The sequence below is a fragment of the Sapajus apella genome, unplaced genomic scaffold (genome assembly GCF_009761245.1).
Source record: "Sapajus apella isolate SASKATOON/1434 unplaced genomic scaffold, GSC_monkey_1.0 scaffold2354, whole genome shotgun sequence".
NCBI lineage: Eukaryota > Metazoa > Chordata > Mammalia > Primates > Cebidae > Sapajus > Sapajus apella.
Window position 1 is genome coordinate 375 of NW_022439280.1, and position 7,806 is coordinate 8,180.

The following is a 7,806-nucleotide window of genomic DNA, read 5'->3' on the forward strand; positions in this document are numbered from 1 at the left end:
ACCCATCTGACAAAGGGGTAATATCCAGAATCTACAAAGAACTAAAATAGATTTACAAGAAAAAAACAAACCCATTCAAAAGTGGGCAAAGGATATGAACAGACACGTTACAAAAGAAGATATACATGAGGCCAACAAACATATGAAAAAATGCTCATCATCACTGGTCATTAGAGAAATGCCAATCAAAACTACATTGAGATGCCATCTCATGCCAGTTAGAATGGCAATCATTAAAAAATCTGGAGACAACAGATGCTGGAGAGGATGTGGAAAAATAGGAACACTTTCACACTGTTGGTGGGAGTGTAAATTAGTTCAACCATTGTGGAAGACAGTGTGGCGATTCCTTAAGGACCTAGAAATAGAAATTCCATTTGACCCAGCAATCCCATTACTGGGTATATATCCAAAGGATTACAAATTGTTCTATTATAAGGACACATGCACATGTATGTTCATTGCAGCACTGTTTACAATAGCAAAGACTTGGAACCAACCCAAATGCCCATCAATGACAGACTGGACCTTGAAAATGTGGTACATATACACCATGGAATATTATGCAGCCAAAAACAATGATGAGTTCACATCCTTTTTAGGGACATGGATGAACCTGAAAACCATCATTCTTAGCAAACTGACACAAGAACAAGAAATCAAACGCTGCATGTTCTCACTCATAGGCGGGTATCGAACAATGAGAACACATGGACACAGGGAGGGAAGCATCACACACTGGGGTCTGTTGTGGGGGAATAAGGGAGGGACAATGGGAGATGGGGAGTTGAGGAGGGATAACATGGGGAGAAATGTCAGATATAGGTGACGTGGAGGAAGGCAGCAAACCACATTACCATGGATGTACCTATGCAACAATCATGCATGTTCTTCACATGTACCCCAAACCTAAAACTCAATAAAATATATATTTAAAAGAAAAAAAAAAGGCTGCTTTTCCTCTATTCCATTGCTTTTACTTCGTCTAAAATTAATGGGAATTTTGAGCGGATCTATATCTGGGTTCTCTCTTCTGTTCCACTGATTGCTTTGCCTGCTCCCTCTACCATTGCCATACTGCCGGGGTTCTGCAGTTATATATTGGGCCTTAATATTGGGAAGAGTAATTCTTCCCACTTTATTCTCATTTTTAAAGTTGTTTTTAAAGCTTGTCTATGTCAAAAAAAAACTCATTTAAGTTTTGATAGTAATTGCATTAACATGATCTAGTTATAGAGAAGAAACCATGTGGAAAAGTTGGGCAGCCGTAGTTGCTATAAGATTTGTTAATAAACTTTGTTTCTTCTAGAAACCTAGAACCAGAGAGGACTCAACACTCCTACTGGTTCCAGGGAACATTATAGGTTCTTGGGGGTTCATACAGTGTCTTTAGGAAAACGGAGCTGTCTTAAGAGAAGGAAGTTGTACTTACGTCTGTAAGAACCAAATGTTTACTCAAGTAACATTGATCCTCACCTCTACTTTAGCAGGGAAGGAAATGCTGAAGGACCCAGGGGATGATTGAGCATAAGGCTGTCACCAGCTTGATCAGGAATTGTCCTGAGGGCAGCAGGAGGAGTGGCAATGCTGCCAGAGAAGGTGGCTTTGTTGAAAGCCTTTAAATTCACCCTCATTACTCGCCAGTCTCTTTTCTTTTCTTTTTTTTTTTTTTTTGAGATGGAGTTTCACTCTTGTTACCCAGGCTGGAGTGCAATGGCGGGATCTCGGCTCACCGCAACCTCCGCCTCCTGGGTTCAGGCAATTCTCCTACCTCAGCCTCCTGAGTAGCTGGGATTACAGGCACGTGCCACCATGCCCAGCTAATGTTTTGTGTTTTTAGTAGAGATGGGGTTTCACCATGTTGACCAGGATGGTCTCGATCCCTTGACCTCGTGATCCACCCGCCTCGGCCTCCCAAAGTGCTGGGATTACAGGCGTGAGCCACCACGCCCGGCAGCGCCAGTCTCTTTTCTTGTGTTCTCCTCATATTTCTTATCCATTAGACAGCCAGCTCTTAACATGAGATCTTCCTGTTTTTGCATTCTTTTCTGCAGTGCTTTTCTAGTCACACCCTTTGGTGCTCTAATCTGTGGTCTTAGTTTTAGTCAGGATGAAGATATTTGACACATTAACTCTTATTTCAGTTAACACCAGATGAAGTGAATTCAATTTCTCTTCTGTTCTCACCCAAAAGTTGGCCCCAAACTAGTTCAAAAATATCTTTGAATTCTTTCTTGGCTAATGTCGGTTATTTGCACCCTTTTCCTGATCTGATGAATACCGGCTTTTATGATGGGTGTCGCATCCAGATAGCTGCAAGCCTTGTTAAAGAGGCATTTGATAAGAGGGACTACTTACCTGCAGTTCACCCTCAGACCACTGAAGTCTTAACTACCGATGACAGTTTTGTGTATCCTTGAAGGAGTTCTTCAACTCTGAATTCTACAAGGAAAAAAAAAAAAAGATTTGTTGAAAATGACTGACCCCATGTGGGTTGAGAACTATATCCAGTTAACTAAACTGTAAGCAGTTAACTGTATCTGTTAACAGTTAAGTATGGTATCTACAAAATAAGCTTCAATTAGCACTATGTGTTGTAACTTCTTGGTGCCTCTAAGTTAGAGAGTGAAACCCTTAGTCAGATCTGGCTAAGGAAATGACTTTATCCTAGCTCCAAGAAGACCTTTTCCTTAACCCTTCCTCCATTATTTTTATTCTCTATTGTTTATTCATCGTCTCATATGTCCTCTGTCATGTTACATTAGAATCATTTCTTCTCGATGCAAACTGCAGCTGATGTGGTCTTTGGGTCTATTGCAGCCTCCACCGAGTGTTCACTTCTGGTGAGAAGCGTGTCCAGGGCCCGAGTGCTGAAACCCAAAGATGACAAGGGTGGAGCATTGCTGAGTTAACCTCACAGCTGGAGGGTCTGCGCTGCATAGTCTCCCCTTGGGCCATGACAGCACATTCTTGAGAATTACACAAGCCTGTAGTAGGGCAAGGCTCAGGGCTATGGAATTCATAACACCAGTGGGACTAAGGCATCCTGTCTGTTCTTTGTTATGTTCATGTCCATCACCCAAGTAAAAATCACACCCTCCTCTCCCTCATTTCTGTCCCAGCCAATCACTTCCTCCTAGGCTGGCCAAACTATCTCCTCCAAGTTGCCAAAGGAAGAGGGAATGTTCTTTGGTAGGCACAGAGGAGCTCTTGGCTTTCCAGTTACACTATTATAAATTGCAGAAAGTTCTCAGTTCCTGGTATCACGGAGGTTTGCGTCTTTAAGTGCTTGCTGTATGCAACAAGGGGCCCCAGCTGCTGTCTGGAGATCGCATCTCCCACTGAGATCTGCATGAATCTTGTCCCTTGTAGGCTGCAGGGGCCTGAGTAGTTTTCAAGTCCCTGGGTTTTGATAGGAAGCAAAAAGCTTCCAGATTGAGTACTGCATAGAAAAGGAGGATAAATTGTTGATACTTCCTGTGTTGCAATAACAAACACCCCTTCTAACTGCTGCCAGCTATGGGGCTGGCAGTTTAAGCTCTTCATGCTCACCAGGGAGGTGGGGAAGGGTGAGTGGGAGTGAGGAGCTCCCCTTTCATGCAGGCACCAGCGGCAGAACGCTTCCTACAGACCCCTTCCTGCCTTTGTAATCGTGGTGCCGCAGAGCTGCCCTGGCTGTGCTCTGCCTCTTCTGTGCCCTCTCTAATTGCCCTCTTCCTTACAAAATCCAGCTGCCTGTTGAGGCTTCTCTCCCTGTATTTATAGCCGTCTAATCAGCTGGTAATTTACTTCAATCAGTGCCAGATTGTATTCCTCTGATTCATATCTCCTATTTCATTTAGTGAGGAAATGATTGCCTTTCCTCTTTACTGTTTTAAATATTAGCTGCCATGTTGTGCTGAGTAATGGTCTCTTAACTATGAAGGTGTAAGCTGGCAATTCAAGAGAGCTTTCGGTTGAAGCCACCTAAGCACTTACAGTGTGCTCAAGGCAAGTCCGCATGCCTGGAACTGGGGTGGCGTCTGTCACGCCCAGTCTTATGCCCAATGACTTAAGTTCTTCAGTTGTCAGTGTCAGATCTCGATTTCTAGAGGCTCCTTGTTATTAAATCCAGCGAGGGACTGATTTCCTTGCAGGCTTCTGTGAGGCTGTCCTGAATGGCTGCAGTGGGGTGGGGATGGTCTGGGGCTGTGCTGTGAGGCTCCAACCCTGAAGTTTCAGCCACGCCAGCTTGAACAGTTCACCTGTTAATGTGTGAAAAACTGCTGGCCAAGAGCATTAACAGGTTGTTTTTGAGGCTTGTGGAGCAGGTTGAGTACCGCAGAAGGGAAGCTGGGGAGATGGAGAGAGAGCAGGCAAAGGGAGAGTCAGAGACGAAATGGGTCTGTTGAGGCTCACACGCCCAGATCCTGCTCTTAGGCAAATCTCAAATGTGTCCCTGGACATGGTCCTACATGTAACTGATGTCAGTAAGTCTCATTCTAGAAAGGGATTTCCTTTCTGCTGAGAAGAGCTTTCCTAGTAGGACAGGATCAGGACTAAGGAACTTTTGACCCCGGCCCACTTTCTAGCTACTTGCTCTTATTAAAAATCTTCCTGCTGGCCAGGCACAGTGGCTCAAGCCTGTAATCCCAGCACTTTGAGAGGCTGAGGTGGGCAGATCACTGGAGCCCAGGAGTTTCAGACCAGCCTGGGCAACATGGCAAAAACCCATCTCTACAAAAAATAGAAAAATTAGCTGGGTGTGGTAGTGCACACCTGTGGTCCTAGCTGCTCAGGAGGCTGAGGTGGGAGTATCATCTGAGTCCACGGAGGTCAAGGCTGCAGTGAACCGTGATCGTGCCACTGCACTCCAGCCTGGGTGACAGTGTGAGACCTCAAAAAGAAAACATCTTCCTGCTCTCTCTGGCTTTTGGGCCTGAGGAGTCTTCCCTTTTCCCAACCCTTACTTCCTTTATTTGTTTGGCTCATTTCCAAGAGCATTCTAGAATTTCTCTAAAGGAGGGGCTTAGTGGTGTTCATCTGTTTGAAGCCCTGCAGTGGGTAGGCCAATGCTAAGGGACTTGTTTCAGAGCTGCCTGGCAGAGCAGGTATGTTCCTTTCCTTTGCAAGAAAGGTAGGATAAGAGCACGACTCCTGCAAACAGGCTGCCTGAGTTCAAGTGCCAGCTGCCTCACTCAGCTGAGTGACCCCAGACAAGGTTCTTAACCTCCGTGTACCCCAGTCTCTCTATGGACTTAGGATAGTAATATCAGGATTCTTGTGATGATTAAATAATGACTATTAAGTTATCTTATGATAAGTGTGCTTGGTACATGGTGAATGTAGAATAAATGTTAGTTTTTACTATTAGGTTGCTGGGGTTGGGGTGCGTGGAATAACAGAAAACATAGGGAAGGCTCCAGCTCCCCCAGAGCACCCCTAGTGGCACCTTTGCTAAACACTCTTCACTGGTTTTGGTCTCAGTGGAAACAGAAGCTTCTCCACAAAGCGTTCCCTGCTGTTCTCTCTACCTCCCCCACTTGAGACTCTGAGTCCTGCATCTGTCTCTATGCTCTCTAGAACCCTGGGCTCACAGACACTCACTCATTTCACCTCAGTTTAACCTGACTCTCTGAAGACCCTATTTCCAAATAAGCTCATATTTGGAGGTACTGGGGTTCAATGTGTGTTTTTGAGGGACTACAATTTAACCGTCACACTGACCAAGCAGAATAACTGGCTGAAGAGGAGCAGAAGTGGAATGGATTGTCATCTGAGAGTCTGAAATGGCTAAGGACATCTGGACTTCCGACATGCCCTCAAACTTTCAGAAAAAGAGAAAGAAAAACTCACAGGTATAATCTAAAGGCTTCATCTAAAGACTCATTAAGGAGAAATGGATGATTTTCAAAACTAAAATTCTGATAACATAAGTGAAAGTGATTCCGAACAAAGGGAGCATCCTGGCTGCTGAAAGAGCTCTTTGGTTAAATTAGGGTCATAAAGAACTGCAGGAAGGAGGAATACATAATCAAGACAGAATACAACGTGCAAAAAAACAGAGTGTGAAATACGTTTTATAAAAATTCTACGGGCAACAAAACTGGCTTTGTTAGACATACACAGAGCAAGGACAGCAACATGGAGCAGGCACTGCGTGGGGCAGATTTATGTCAGCAGATCACTCTGGGCAGCAGCTGCTGGTTTTGTTCTGAATTCTTTAATAGAATAATTTTCTAATTGTAAAGGCATATCAAAGATGGGCAAAGAGGAAAAGAAGTCAAATATAGATGAGGTAATAAAAAGAAACCACTAGCTGTCTTAAATAAACTCAAATATGTAGACTAGGGGTTGGCATTTTTTTCTATAAAAGTGGTATTTTAGGCTTTGCAGGCCACATGGTCTTGTTTGAAACAACTCAACTCCGCTGTTATAGTGTGAAGGCAGCCATCAACAGTTTGGAAATAGACATGGCTGTGTTCCAATAAATCTTTATTTACAAAAATAGGCTGCTGGCCAGATTTGCACTGGACTGCACTTTGCTGATCCCTGCACTAAAGCAATGGCAACCCAGACAACTGAGAGAACTTGCTGTTGCAACACAGAACCACTGTCAGAAATCTCTGAAAAATGTTGCAAGAAAGAGGAAATGCTCAGACTCTGGAGAAGGGCAAAGAACAAAAAGATTTTTTTTTTTTTCTTTTTTTTGAGACAAAGTCTTGCTTTGTCACCAGGCGCCAGGCTGGATTGCAGTGGTGCAATCTCAGCTCACTGCAACCTCCGCCTCCCAGGTTCAAGCAATTCTCCTGCCTCAGCCTCCCAAGTAGCTAGGACTACAGGTACGTGCCACCACGCCCAGCTAATTTTTGCATTTTTTTACTAGAGACGGGTTTCACCATGTTGGCCAGGATGGTCTTGATCTCTTGACCTCGTGATCTGCCCGCCCTGGCCTCCCAAAGTGCTGGGAATACAGGTGTGAGCCACTGATTCTTAAAATCTGTAGTTCACATGGTTTAGCACTGATTTCTGACACATTTCCAGAACAAATGATTAGATAATCCTATGTAGCAAATTTGAACACCTACTTTGCACTATTTTAAGTTACTAATGGTAAACACAACAGAAGTGGCCTTTGTAGTCAAGGAATTTTTAGTGTCAAAAGAAAGATAAAGTGGTTTTGTAAGAAGTGATTACAGTGGCATTGAATGCTCTGAAAGGGGTTGGGCAATGAAGGTTTAAGCAAGGGGATTTGCATTTTGGGGAATCAGGTGAGGCCTTCCGAAAAAACTGAGATCTAAACCATGAAATTAGCCTGGAAAAGCAGACAGGGTAGAAAAGCGGACAGGGTAGAAAAGCATTCTAAACAGGGGGAAGAGCCGATGCAAAGCCCAGCGTCTGAGAGAATGCTTATGACACAGAAGTAAACTGAAAAGGGTCCATGTGACTAGAGGACAGAGGAGGAGAATGGGACAGGAAAAAACTGAGTGGCAGGCAAGAGCCAAGTTCACAACTGTGAACTTTGTCATTTCTCTAACACACCTGTCTAGCAACACTAGCAAAAATCAAACTAGGTGACTTTGACAGAATTTTTAGTGAGCTCACATTGGCTCCAATAACCACAGTCCCCCTTTCAAATGTTCCTGAACTAGCCTCTCAGCTCTTCTCCCTGCTCCTAGTCTTAATTCCCTCCAATCACTCCACACCCAGATGTATCTTTAAAATGCAAATCTGATCATAACATGCCCATGCTTTTAAACCTTTAGCGGATTACTATAGTCCTTGGGACTTAATGTATTTAGATTTTAACAAGCCATTTAACTAAAG

The 7,806-nt window shown here is 43.9% G+C and overlaps 1 long non-coding RNA gene across 1 annotated transcript; it reads right to left on the minus strand.

Annotated features, from left to right (window-relative positions):
• Positions 1–2,058: 2,058 nt before the first annotated feature.
• LOC116547208 lies at positions 2,059–3,956 on the minus strand. Its single transcript, XR_004266980.1, has 2 exons — positions 2,696–3,956; positions 2,059–2,442 (listed from the first exon to the last, which is right to left on the minus strand). It is a non-coding gene; the product is annotated as an uncharacterized LOC116547208 (long non-coding RNA).
• Positions 3,957–7,806: the final 3,850 nt, after the last annotated feature.